This window comes from Gracilinanus agilis, chromosome 1 (genome assembly GCF_016433145.1).
Source record: "Gracilinanus agilis isolate LMUSP501 chromosome 1, AgileGrace, whole genome shotgun sequence".
Taxonomy (NCBI): domain Eukaryota; kingdom Metazoa; phylum Chordata; class Mammalia; order Didelphimorphia; family Didelphidae; genus Gracilinanus; species Gracilinanus agilis.
Window position 1 is genome coordinate 310,399,834 of NC_058130.1, and position 15,200 is coordinate 310,415,033.

The following is a 15,200-nucleotide window of genomic DNA, read 5'->3' on the forward strand; positions in this document are numbered from 1 at the left end:
TGAAAGAATCTTGTAAAGATTTTATTTGTGTATTCATATGTAGGTATATAGTGTCAGGCCTAGAATTGAGAGAACCTGGGTTTAAATAATGCCTTGGGCACTTCCTAGCCACCTCATTATGTATTTAATAAATATTTATTCTATCCATCTATCCATCTATCCTTATTAATCTTTTCTTCACAGATAGCAATTCAATAGATATATTCACTAATCTAGAAATTAATTAATTTATTTCTAAACTTTTTTGATAAGAGACTAATATCTTTTTCTGAGTTAAAATTGTTTACCATTCAATCTAAGGGGTAAAAACCAAAACAGTCCTATTCCATTTGGAGCAACTAGATCAAAGAGTGCCCCTGATCCCCAGTGGGTTGTGAGACATGTGGGGAAGGGGTAAATAGAAGGAACCCTACTGAAAGAAAGTTACAAGCCCATGTCTGTATCATCTCCTGCCTCAGTGGGTCCCAGCATGCCATAGCTGGGGCACCTCCAGGATACAGGACACATCCACAGTATCCTACTCATGATTCAGTGAACTGAGGCATGCCTGGAGTGAATCTAGTTTGGGGCAGCCCACCGTGGGGCTCAAGGGCTGGGGAAGCTGAGAGTCTTTTATTGCTGTGGGGTTCAGTCTCTTCACAACCCCATCTGGAGTTTTCTTGGCAGAGACACTAGACAATTTTGCTATTTCCTCCTGCAGCTCATTTTACAGATGAGGAAACTGAGACAAACAAGTGCATTGCCCGGGGTCACAAGGCTAGTAAGTGTCTGAGGCCAAGTTTGGACTCATGAAGAAATGACTTTTTGACTCCTGCCCTGACACTAAAGTGACTGGGAAAATAAATCGACATGGGGCATCATAAAAGGGATTTGGGAATAACCAAATGTCCTAGGGTAGGACTTTTCAGTTGGTATTAAAGCAGTCAGTCCAGAACTAGGAGGCAACCTGTGATAAAGTGGTCAGCCCTAAACTGAAGTAGAAAAAAAATTAAAAATCAGATTTGGGACAAGGCACATCTAAGGGGGAAGGGGGAGCTGTCCAAGCAGTAGGAAAGCTTAATAGCTCCCTTTGCACCTGTGTCCTTTCAAGCCCTGGGCTAGCCCTTGTCACTTGTTCTCTTTGATTAGGCATTCCCCTCTTGGGAGTACTGCTTCACAGAGGCGGTTAAGGCAGAACCACTGGGAATGTAGTTATAGCCCGATGCAAATCTGGCAACATGTTTTGCACTCCCAGCTAAGTTTGAAAGATTTAGCTTTGGAAGAGGTATTTATTAAATTAATTAATATATAATATAATATTTATTGTTAAATAAATTAATTAAAATTAGGGATTCAAGGGCAAATAGGCAGCAAGTAGGACAACATAAATTCAAAGTTAAATTTTCTGTTTCCCAAACTTTGCTGTTCCCCTTAAATGAGCATAATGGAGGAGCACTCATCTAGAGCCTAGAGGCATATGTTAGAACCATTCCTTTCCTAACAAGATCTGGCAAAAGCCCAGGTAGTTATATCAAGTGTTTATAGGGACTTGTGAATCTTGATTTCTGTCTGAGAAATGTGATGAAAATAAAGAATAAGAAGAAACAGGAGAGGCAGGTAGCTAGGAGCCTCAGCGGGTAGAGAAGTCCTGGGTTCAAAACTGGCCTCACTGTGTGACCACGGGCAAACCATTATCCCCAATTAGCTAAGACTTATTGCTCTATTGCCTTGGAACCAATACTTAGAACTGATTCTAAGATAGAAGGCAAGAATTTAAAAAAAAAAAAAAGAGGCAATAGAAGTGAGAGAGTGGAAAGATTTCAGTATTATGGGCTTGCCAGTATGTAATGATGAACAAGTTACTTAACCTTTGGCCTCAGTTTCCTCATTTGTAAAATGAAGAGATTGGACTAGATCTCATAGGTCCTCTCTAACTCTATATGCTGCTGACTTTTGAAAATAAATTTCATATGCTTTGCATGATTGCACATGAATAACCTATATGAAATTGCTTGCTATTTCAGGGAGGGCGCAAGGAAGGGAAGGAGAGAATTTGGAACTCAAAATTTTTTTAAAATGTTAAAATTGTTTTTTACATGTAATTGGGAAAATATTTGTAAGAGAAAATATATTTCAATGCGTTGTCATTATCATTAATTACATATTATATAAATATTATAAATAAATATATATTCCAACATTAAAACATTTTATTTAAATTTAAACATTGAAATACATTCAAAGATGTTTAATTTTATAAATGTTATTCTGTCATTTCTATAAAAAGAATCTGTTGATTCCATATAATGTCGAATGACTTTCACTATGTATATAACACATACACAATCCTTATTCTTATTAAATAATTCCTGTAGCATTACAACTAAAGAGTACTATTAGTTTCTATCATTCATTTAATCAAAATTAAACCATTCTTTTCCATTTATATTTCACAGTCAACTTTAGAGAGTCAACTGTCACCTACTCAGGTATACCAACCAAGTTTTAAATCCCAAATCAGTTCTCCCTTACAAATTTTGGGATTCTTTCCTTCTGCTGTCAGAATGAAAGTATATATTCAGGGATCACAGAATAAAATGATAAAGACAAACTAAATTCCACCAGATATATAGTACATAAGCACTTTTATGTCAGCCATTATTCATAATTAGTCATATCACTGGTCTCCTCAATCAATAATTAAGGATAAAATCCACCAAAGAGCATGAGCATCTATAGTGTAACATTATGTTAAGGTGTGGGCAGGCTGCAATGAATAAAACACAATTCCTCCCTCAAGAAGCTAATAATTTAATAAGGAAGATAAGATATTTGCTCAAACAAATGTAGCATGAAGTTGAGGAAGCTAAGAGTTTATGAGATGTACAAGCAAAATGAAAAAGGTCTTCTCTCTCTCTGACTGGGTTGGGAAACTTCATGGAAAAGGAAGCATCTAGTCAAGATATGAAGGAAAACTTTTATGAATGAGAGTCAGCATGGCAAAAATACTGTCAGATGCATGCTGTACTAGACCAGCCCAAGGCCAAAGTTTCACATACCACCCCTTTCACCTCCAGGGCTCAGCTCAGCACCTGAATCTCAGATATCAACAAGCACTCCTCTCCAGGACCCAGCCCATCCTCTGATATCAAGGTCTAGAATCAGAGTCCCAGACACCCAATCTCTACCTCCCCTAGGATCAGTCTCCAACAATAGGTTCCTCAAAGCCCTAGTCCAGGATCAAAGACTCAGATACCAGAATTTCTGTTGCCAGGTCTTTGTCAACAAAAGGCTAAGTCTGATATCTCTTCCTTCTGGACAATGGATAGAAAACTGGTGTCCCCTCTGCCCATATCTCTAGCCTCTGGTTAGCAGAAATCAAGCCTTTCCAAATGCCACTTTATTTTCATTCCAATCCACTCACCCCTCCACAGGCCAGTCTAACTCTGCCTGCCCCCTTTTCCATTGTGTCCCTTTGAATCTCTGCTTTGGGTCTATTTTTTAACAAATCTCCCTTCTTTTTAGACCTTCTCTAATGATTCTTTCATCTTTCAGCATTCCAATGAATCTGGATCCCTAGATCTGGCTCCCTAGAGATGACTGCATTCCTGGCCATCCCTCATAGTCCTGAAGGTGCTTTCTCCCAGGTCCCCTGACACACTGGCCCTGGAGAAGGAGTTAGCATTTTGTGTCACCATCACTAAGCAGCCTTTACAGATCGTGGTATCAGTTATCTACCAACCCTCATATATCACTCTTCCTCTTTTCTCAATGATATTAATACCTGGAGTTTAGTTTTCCCTCTCAATCCCACACACAGTAAAGATATGTCTGAGGCCAGATCTGAACCCAGGTCCCCCCAACTCTTAACCATGCCCTCTCCACTGTGCCACCTAGATGCCCTAGCAATAACCTTCTAATGGGTCTTCCTATATTGAGTAGGATTTTTTCTCTGGATTTACAGTTTTATTTATAGAAAATCTAGTGTTTCATCAGCTGAGCCTCTATACAGGTACAAAATTGATGGAGAGCATAAATAATTTCAATCCTTACCTCAGGGCTGGTAAGAAAAGCATTTTCTAAACCTTAAATCACTATTTTATTAAAGATCTGGAATTGGAAGGGACCCCAGAAACCATCTACTCCAGGGCGACCTTTTTATGTCATAGACTCCTTTAGCAGCATTTCTCAGAATGCTTTTAAATACACAAAATAAAAAATGTAGATGACAAAGGAAACCAATTATACCAAAATGTGGTGATCAATTTTTAAAAGTTCTCAGGCTAAAACCTCTTGATTTTAGGGCAGCTAGGTGGCTCATCAAACCAGAAGTCATTACAGAAAGAAACAGTGCCTACTCCCATCATATATTGAGATTCCAGTATTCTAGGGTAACCAAAAGACTTCAAGGTTCTCCATCTGGCAGAATGGAACATGCAATAGGAATCTCAAATTCACACACACACACACACACACACACACACACACACACACACATACACACACACACACATACACACACACACACAGTATTCCATATAATTCTTGGAAGAAAGATACTTGTTCAGTCTAGAGCACCAAAAACTCCCTAAAGTATTTCTGAATTTCTCAGCCCTTATAACAGATACATGAATTACAGATCAGTAAAATATTTAATTTATTTATAAATGACAGTTCCTGGCCTTTTGGTAACAAATGCAGCCATTAGCATTTTGGACAATAGAATGTCAGCAAAATTTTTCAAAAGAATTGCAGAAACAATTTTTAAAAATCTACTGAATAATATAACAAAAGTATCCAAAATAAAAACTATACAGTCCCTAAAGACTCAATAGGAAAAAAAAATAATGGCAACAACCTTGTAACCTAGATATACATGAATAATCACAGTAAGAAGAACTAGTATAAATGGTGCCAAGGAATTGAGTAAAACAAGATAACAGGGTACTGCCTGATATCTAACTAGGGACAGTATCTCCTCAGTGGGAGAGGCCAAATATGAAAAGAGTGAAAGAAATATGTTGTTTGAGATAAAGAATGTTGACTGCAAGGCCAAATTATCCCAAAGACATTTGCTCAGAGACCTGAGAGGTAACCTAGATTTCACCCCCCTTTCTTTTGTACTTTGAGAGGAAGGAGGAAAAAGTAAAGTAGAAACAATAACAGCCTTTCTGCTTGATAATGGAACTTTTGCCCAGACTGATTAACACAGCAAATTTGTCAAAGCTATTGGTCAGAACAGGACTTTCTAGTCTTATTGAAATCTGAATGCTTGATCTGATTGTAAGTTGATGTCAATCAATCAGCAAGCATTTATTAAGTGCCTACTATGTGCTAGGCACTGTACTAGGACTAGGGTTAAAAAGTCAGAAGTGAGACAAGACAGTTTTAGAGGGAAGGCTAGAAATGTTCTGTGGGAACATGCCTCAAAAAACCATCCATTAAAAAAAGTGATAGACTAAGTAAAGAAATGGTATTTTAAAGGGGAAAATACAGCTAACAAACATTACTTAACCTCTCTGTGACTCTTTATTTGTAAAATGAGGAGATTGGATTCAGTAGCCACTAAGGACCCTGCTTGCTCAAATCTATGATCAGTTCCCATATAAGAGCAAACAAAGAAAAAATTAGTCAAGTTCAAGAGATTGGGAAGGGCAGATTGTTAAATTTTCAGTGTGAGCATTTACACCTCAGAAATTGGCAAAGGCTACAAATCAAAGCTTGATTTATTGTTCTGTTGATTTTTAGACTTAAGAAAGTGATGGAGAAAATATAAATAATGTATATTATGCTTTTGTGGAGAGCCATTTACCACTGCCCCACTGGAGGGGGAGCATCAAATAACAAAGGTTGAAGGATTAATAATAGAAGACACCAAATAAATGGAGGCTAGCCCAAAGTAAAGGTAAGTTATGGGATGAATCAATATACAAATTACTTTAAAAAGAGTACTATGGGGGTGTGCATAAATTATAGAATAGAAACAGAAGGTTTTTGGCTCACTCACGCCTTTCATCACTAACTGGTCATGTTTTATTTTGATGCTTTGAAGGAATGAGTTAGCTTTTCTTTTAATCTGCTACTAATATGAGATGCTAAAGTACCATGTACAATTTCTGTGCAATAATAACTGAAAGTTTCATTTCTGTAATTAGCTGATACAATTTTTCCAATTTTGAATTGAGAATATGAATCATAGGATCACAGATTTGGAACTCAAAGAGACTTGTTGTTTGGTTTAGTTATGCCCTACACTTAAAAAAAACCCCAACACAACTTTATCTTCTGTCTTCAAATCAATACTAAGTAGTGGTTCCAAGGCACAAGAGCAATAACAACTAGGCAATGGGGATTAAATGAGTTGTCCAGGGTCACATAGCTAGGAAGTGTCTGAGTTCAGATTTGAACCCAGGTCCTCCTGACTCTAGCTGCCCCATGTCTGATACTTCTTGACCCCATTTTGGACTTTCTTGGCAAAGATACTGGAGTTATTTGCCATTTCCTTCTCCAGCTCATTTTATATATGAGGAAACCAAGGCAAACAGGGTTAAGTGACTTGCCCAGGGTCATACAACTAGTAATGTAATAGCTCAGGTCCTCTTGATTTCGGGGTCAGCATTTTATCCATTGTACCACCTAGCTGCCTAGAGAGATCTTAGAGATCTTAAGATCTAGAGAGATCTTAGATAAGGTTCCAACTTTATTTTACAGGTGAGGAAAATTAAATGTTTTGTCCAAAGTCACACAGGTAAGTAGATAGCGATTCAAATCCAAGTTGTCTGGTTTCAAATCTAGTCCTTTTTAAATATTTTAATGTCTTCAAGTTCATATGGAATTTGAATATATTCTGGTTTAAAATTTATCTGAGTGATGGAGAGTGATTATTTTAGGATGCAAAGTAAGGAAACCAAAGGCCAGCCAGTTTTCAACTAAAGAACAATTAGCAAATTAATAAATGATCCTTTGTTTTAAATAAGAATGTTAATTTTCATTAAATTATATGATCATAATAATGTTAAAATGCTCTAGGAACCCACACAGTGTGGGGTAATAACAACTTTTGCTTTCTGGAAGTCTCTTTGGGATTTACTACTAAGTTGTAGCTTTGAATAAATTAAAGAAGAAAGGGATCAGTCTTCACTTTTTCAGTCCATCAATAGGTATTTATTAAGCAACTGTTATGTGACAGGCAGTGTCCTAAGCTCTGGGGATACAAAAAGAGGTAAAAGACAGTTTCTGTCCTTAAGAAACTTACAATCTAATGGGAGAGAAAACAAACAAATACATAAAAACAAGATACATATAGGAAAAATAGGAAATAATTAACAGAAGGATGGTAGTAGGAATTAGAGGGAGTGGGAAATGCTTCCTGTAGAAGATAGAATTTTAGTTGGGCTCAAGAAAGCCAAGAAATAGAATTCCAGTGAAAGGAATACCATCTTCATCCATGAACAAATTAAGCACCTTCCCCTTTCCCCTCTACTAATATCTCTGCCCCATGCTAAATTTCCATCTCTGTAGATGTCACCATCATGTCCCTTGTCTCCCATGCTCCAAGCTTCATAGTTATCTTATACTCTTCTTTCTCTCCATTCACTAACCTTTCAGTTATCAATTTCTGTCAAGTCTACTTCAGTGATAATGTCTGTCTCTTCTTTTTTTAGTTCCACCAATCCTGGCTCTTGCTGCCATTTGCTTATTGTACTGCCTCCTGTCTCCATTCAATCTTTTCCTTCTCCAAATTATTCACAATGCTGCCAAAGGAAAGTTTCTAACACACAATTAGGACTATATCATTCCTCTGTGCAATGACCTTCGGTGGCTGCCAATTACCTCCCAAGTAAAATACAAATTTCTTAGTGTGGGATTCAAAGTCTCCCAGAGTCTGGCTCTAACCTCCTCTTTCATCCTCATGTCACACCACTGCCATTTGTGTACTCTATGTTCCAATCTAATCATTATTTCCTGATCTTTCTTCCCTTTGTGCAAGTGGAAGTGACATCCTATCTATTCAGAGTGGTCTCCTTACCATCTCTGCTTATTTATTTCCTTCTTTTCTTTCAAGGCTTGATTCCTTCTCCTCTCTCCCCACAGAAGTGATTCTTTTTCTCAACTCAAACCCATGCCACACTCAGTTTGACTCTAAAGTTCCATCTCATTCTAAATCCTATAATTCCTAAGCACTTACTCAGACTAAATTATTATAGTTATTATTAGTGCATGTCTTTTCTCCCCTATTGGAATGCAAGTTTCTTGACTTCAGGATGGTTATTTTTCATCTTTGTACTCCCAAAGATTAGTACAATGCATCTAACAGAGATTTAATAAATGTTTCTTAAACCAATTTAAATTGAAGCACCTACTTTCAGAAAACAGGGTAAAATATATGATTTTGGAAATTTCTGTTGATTATAGGAAATTTTACTAATTAAAAAAAGGATTGTGTCAGCTCCAACTTAATTGAACACATTTAAGCTACCAAAACTATTTCAGATGTTTCTCAAAAGTCTTCTGCAGGGGGCAGCTGGGTAGCTCAGTGGATTGAGAGCCAAGCCTAGAGACCAGAGGTCCTAGGTTCAAATCCGGCCTCAGACACTTCCCAGCTGTGTGACCCTGGGCAAGTCACTTGACCCCCATTGTCTACCCTTACCACTCTTCCACCTATAAGTCAATACACAGAAGTTAAGGGTTTAAAATTAAAAAAAAAAAAAAAAGTAAAAAAAAAAAAAAAGTCTTCTGCATGCTAAAGTGAAGAAACAACCTGATCAAGTGGAAAGAACAAAGTTCTTTTTTTAATTCAGAAATATTTTATTTTCCCACCTACATGTAATAACAATTTTCCACATACATTTTCCTGAAATTATAAGATTCAAATTGTCTCCCTCCCTTTCTTCCCTCACTCTTCTGGGAGATGGTAAGCAATTTGATCTAGGATATACACACATTATCATGCAAAACGTACTTCCATATTGGTCACTGTTGTAAGAAAATGATCATATAAAACCAAAACTCCCAAATAAAATTATAAATAAACCAATGTGAAAAATATTGTGCTGTGATGTGATCTAACCGGAACAGTTCTTTCTCTGGAGGTGGATGACATTCTTTGTCATAAGTCCTTCAGAATTGTCCTGGATCATTGTTTTGCTGAGAGCAGCTAAGAAAAAACCCTAGTTCTAACCCTACCTCGGCTGCTATGTGTTAATGTACCCTGTGACCTTAGGCAAATCACCTTCCCTCTGAGAACCTGCTTCCTCATCTGTAAAATGACTGGATGACTGAGGGCTCCTTTCCCAGCCCAATATTCTAAGACCTTTATGATAATATATTGTTCATTCACTCAGGCAATAATCATTCAACAGTAAGCTGTCAATAAGCAATAGATGACTGCTATGTGTTAAGCATTGTGTTAACCACCAAGGAAATACCACCCCCCAAAAGGGGGGTACAAAAACAATCTCAGTCCTCAAAGGGCTCATAATCTAACAGAAGAGACAATATGCAAACAACTATGGACAAATATGTTATATACAGGATAAACAGGAAGTAATCAACAAAGGTAAGGCTAGAATTAACTAGAATTAAGAGGGACTGGTAAAAGACTTCCTATAGAAGGCAAAATTTTAGCTGTGACTTAAGGGAAACCAGGGAAGTGATTGGGCAAAGATGAGGAGGAAAAGGATTCCAGGAATGGGACACAGCCAATGAAAATGCCCCAGGACTGAGAGATGGGGCATCTCATATATGAAACAGCCAGGAGAACAGTGTCCCTAGATTGAGGAGTATGTGGTAAAGAATAAGGTGTAAAAAGACTGGAAAGGTTGGAAAGGGTTAAGTTACATAGAACTTTCAACACCAAAAAGAGCCTTTTGTATTTGATATTGGAGGTGTTAGAGAACCAGGAGAGAGTAATGTCCCATAAACCTAGAGAGAAGAAAGTGTAATAATGGAGAAAAAGGTAACTGTCAGTGTCAAAGATGGCAGAGAAGTCAAGAAGGGTGAGTATTTTGAAAAAGCCATTGGCTTTGGCAGTTAAGAGATCACTGATAACTGGAGAGAGAAGTTGTGGTTAAATGATGAGTTTGGAAATCTGACTGTAGAGAGCAAAAAAAGAATGGCGCAACTTGTATACTTATATCAGATCAAGTTTAAACTTGTTTATTTGTTATTTATTTATTTTTACCAAATAAACAGAATCCATTCATTCATTTATATTTGAATTTTTATTAATTTTAATATATTATATATTGGTATATAATATATTATAAATAACAAATATTATTTATATTTTTATTTATAATAAAAATATTTACTTATATCAGATAAAGTTTAAACAAGTTTAAACTGTCATGCTGCATTTTTATGTTATATGTATCTATTATATGGGATATTTTTACATGGGATAGCAAGGTGGTGCTGTGGATAGAGTGCTGAACATAAAGTTGGAAAGACTTGAGTTCAATTATACCAATTATAATATGAGATAGTATGTGATAAATGTGTCATGTCAAAGGAGTAAAGGGGAAGGAAAGAGCCTATCTACTTAGGGTGTAGGGAGGGAGGTATTCAAAGAATACTTCAAGGAGAGATGGTATTAGATCTAGGACTTAAAGAAAATGTCAAATTTCAAAGAAGGAGATGAAAGATAAGAAAGACTTTCTGGAACAGAGGCCATTAAATGGCTCAGTGGAGAGAGTATTAGGCTTGGAATCAGGGAGACCTGATTTCAAATCCTGCCTCAGACTTTTCTAGCTACTAAGTGACTCTGGGCAAGTCATTTAACCTCTATTTCCCTCATTTTTCTCATCTGTAAAATGCAGATAATAATACCACCTACCTCCCAGGGTTGATGTGAGAATGAAATGAGATAATAAAGAGTCCTTACTTAGCATAATGACACAAATGACAGAAGTATGATGCAATAGAAATATTAGTAATTGTTATTACTTTAATTTTTTTTGGTCATGGACCTCTTTGGCAATCTGGTGAAGTCTTCTCAGAATCATATTTTTAAATACATAAAATAAAATACAAAGAACTACAAAGTAAACTAATGTTAATGAAAATAAAAACATAATTTTCTCCTTATCCAAGTTCATGGACCCTACTAGATCTATTTGTAGACCCCTTGGTGGTGGTGGTGGTGGTGGTGGTGGTGGTGGTGGTAGATGGTCCCAGACCTCATTTTAAGAACTGCTGTTCTAGATGGAGGGAACATCAGGGATAAATGCCCAGATGAGCACAACAGCATTTAGGGAGGAGTGAGGAATGACTGGAATAGAGAGTATATACAACTGAGTGGCGGGAGATAAGGTCAGAGAGATAGGTTGGGTTTCTACTCCGCAGAGTCTTCTATGCCAGTCTCAGGAGTTTAGCCTTGATAGGTTACAAAAGGCTTTTGAGTTGGGATAAGAGCTGTGCACAAAGAAGATTAATCTATCAGAGGAGTGGAGGAATGGGTTAGATGGGGATGCCAGGAAGGAGACCAGTCTGGAAGCTACTGAATAGCCCAGGCAAAGGTAATGAAAGAACTTCAATGGGGGTAATAACTGTGGGAATGGATGGATGTAAGAGATATTACACACACAAGGCCAATGGACTTTTTAGCCATTGATTAGATCTAGAGGATATTAAAGATAACTCTAAGGCTTCAAACATTAGATAAATATGAGAATACTAATTCTATTAGCAAAAATAGAAACTGGGTGACAGTGAAAAAAAGCATAGGGTTTGAGTTAGAGAATCTGGATTTGAATCCTACCTACATTCATGATCTTGGGTAAATCATTACACCTTTCTTTCTGCAAAGTGAGGGGATTTGATTGTATATTCCTTAAATCTATTTCTTAATGAAACAGAGAAATCATAACTCAAGGAGCTCCCATTCTAATGGTGCAGATGACAAACACAGAAGGCTTTAGTTTAGGAGATGATTCAAAATTTACTACTCAGAATGAGCCTGGTTTCCATGTTTCAAAATACATTCATTTTTCAAGCTTCAAATATTTCAAATAATCACTAAATAGGCATTTACTAAACTTACTACATGCTAAGAACTGGGAATGAAGTTGGAAAAAACATACACAGAAGTGAAATATTGCAAGCCCTTCAGAGATTTGCATTCTATTTGAGGACATATTTGTGTGTGTGCTTATTCAATTCATTCCACCTCCTTAAATAAATACATATAAATACACAAGCAATAAATCCAAGGTGATTTGTGGTGGGAGGGGATCAGGAAAGGCCTCATGTAGAGGATGGAACTTAAGCTTGCTCCTTAGACAAGACTAGATACTCTAGGAGGGGGCAGTGAAGAGGGAGTGCATTCTAAGCATGGGGAATAGCATAAACAAAGGCATGAAGAAAGGGAAGGGAGGGAGTGGTTTGTATAAGGAACAATAAGAAGGAAGGTTTGACTGGCCTGCAGGGAGTGTGCAGGGGGTTCATGTATAATAAGCCTGGACAAATAGGTCACATTAGGGTTGTAAATAGCTCTAAAAATCAATGGAGTTTATTTTTGATTTTAGAGGTAATCAGTAGCCACTGGAATTTACAGAATGGGGATGTGACAAGGTAGGGAAGACCACTATGGAAGCCTTGGAGAGGAAGGATTGTAATAGGGAACAACTCAAAGCAGGAGACACCAAGAAGGAAGTTATTTTAATAGTTCATTAAGAGGTGATAAAAGCCTAAACTGGAGTGGTGACTATGAGGGTGGAAAGAAGTCTTTGGACAGATGCCAGAGATGGGGAGGACAGGATCTGAAATTGATTGGTTATGGAGGTGAGTAACAGGGATGAGTGGAATATGACTTAGAAATTGGGAACCTGGATAACTGGAAACACAGCAGGGTGCTAGATAGAAATAGGGGTAAATTCAATTAAGTAACCATTCTTCTCTGAACAAGACAACTGGTAGAGGTTCTAGAGACTAATTTAAGATACTAAACTTTGTCACAATCAACTTTCTGGAAAACAGTGTAGCAAAATGTTTTATATGTTCACTTATTAAAAGGAAAGAAACTAATACAAAGTTGTTCTCATGGATCCATTGCATGAAAAACAAGAAATATTACAAAATAATGTTTCATTATGAAATCATCTTTCTCCCACTCCTCTAGTTCTATCTTTGCACTGCCTGATGCCCTCTTTCTGTATAAGGCTCTATCACCTTTGCAGTTGCTCAGGCTTGAAGTTGTGAAATCATTTTACTCTTCCTTCTCCCCGCATCCAAGCATCCAGTTGAAAGCTGCCCTACACCTTAGACTTCATGAAATTCAGTTACCAAAGAAGTATAAACAAGCATATGCCACTTATCTGGTGATTAGCCTCTCTCCCAACACAGCAAGGTTGTCTGGCTAAAGACAGACACAGAGTCCATTGCTGATCAGTCTTTCTAGTTTGGGAGGACCTATCAGAGCTTTAGTTCTGCTCATATAACTCTTGTGAACCCAGAGTCACCTCCATGCAATGTTGAGTCATTAGGAGAACTTTGTTGGAGAATTTCAAAAGTTAGATGATACATCAAGTTTTACTTATGAGTTCTTGGGAATCAGGACACCATGACTATCAGACCTTTGATACTCTACAATTCTTTAGAGACATAAAGGATTAATATAGAGGACAAATTATAAATAGAGGACAATATAAATGATACAACACCAAATCCAACCTTCATTTTACAGATGAGGAAATTTAGGCTCAAGAAAAATGAAATGATTTTGCCTAAAACAACCCAGGCAATAGGGCAGCTAGGTGATGCAGTGGATAGCGCATTGGGTCCAGAGTCAGGAAGGCCTGAGTTTAGGTCTGGCCTCAGATGCTCAGCAAGTCACTTAAACACAGTTTGCCTTCTAGTACATTTGCCAAGAAAACCCTATGAACAGTATGGTCCACAGGTCAGAAAGACTCAGACATGACTGAACAAGAAGAAGTTATTCTTCATCAGTGGAGACAGTTTCTGTACTCAGAGTTCTCTACAAGATAAAATCAGAGGGGGAGCCTCCCCCAATCCAGAAGTCATTATCTGTTTATATGATAAAAATGTGTTTTTCAACTATGTGGCCAATTCAACTGTGAGAGAGAAATATATGACCATTAAACGATAGAATCTACATAACTCAACAAAGGATTTACTAAAAAGTTGGAAAGTAGTGCTACATTTACACTGATTTCCTGTTCCTGTCTTGTCAAAGCACATCATTCTGGTGACAAAAGAACTTAGAATTTTCTTTAGAGATGCATGTTTTAGGATGAACTTAGTTTTTCCATCATATCAGTATGTCAAATAGAACAAACAAACACTCCCTCCATTTACCATCATGGTCTTAGCCTTATGGCTAGAAGATTCACAATGACAAATTTAAATGCTAGGTCTCCAAGCAAAATTTTAGAAATGGCCTTATTTTTGTTTGCTGTAAAATAAACAGTTCTCTCTTGGCAAGAGGGACCTTCACTGCAATGCAGAGGGTTGACTCAGCTATATCTGAATTTAACTAAAGCATATATCTATTCAAATTGGAGACATTTCATAAACCCATAGTTATATATTTCTGTACTTGGTTCCATATGTATTGATAGGAAATCAGCATAAAGAGGTAATATGTTACAAGAGAGAGAGCACTGGACTGAGCAAATGACTGGTATGTACAGAGGAGGTACAGATTATATTAGTATAATATAGATTATTAAAACAATGAAGTATTTGGATTCCAATCCTTGGCCAAGTCACTTTTAACCTCTCTAGGCCCTAGTTTTCTCATCTGTAAAATGAGGGAGTTGTGCAAAATGATCTCTAAATCCTATGATGCCATAATTCGGTGGCTAAAGGACTAACTAGTTGGCCAGGGATTTGGTTTATATCCTATTTTATTCCCTGAAAACCTGGGTGACCCTGGGCAACAGTCACTTAAGTACTCTGTGCCTCAGACCTATAGCTATAAAAGGGGAATAATGCAATATTTCTAGTTTATTAATTAACTCAACACTGAGCCTTTAGAAGACTAGGACTTATCAAAACCTAAGGTGATACTCTTTGTAATAGAGTATCAAGGAATACTCTATGGGAACTGAGTCCTGATGTCACAACAGAAGATTTCCTTTGAGCATACCACACCCTGTCTATGCAATACTAGGTACATCATGACCAAAGAATGTTAGCTCGAAAATGGCCTTAGAGTTTATTTCATTTGACAGATAAGGAAACCGAGGCAGAAAGGTGAA

The 15,200-nt window shown here is 37.2% G+C and overlaps 1 protein-coding gene across 7 annotated transcripts in view; it reads right to left on the bottom strand.

Annotated features, from left to right (window-relative positions):
* CAST (calpastatin) overlaps positions 1–15,200 on the bottom strand; it is a 142,405-nt gene that overhangs the window by 94,521 nt on the left and 32,684 nt on the right. The window lies entirely within an intron of this gene.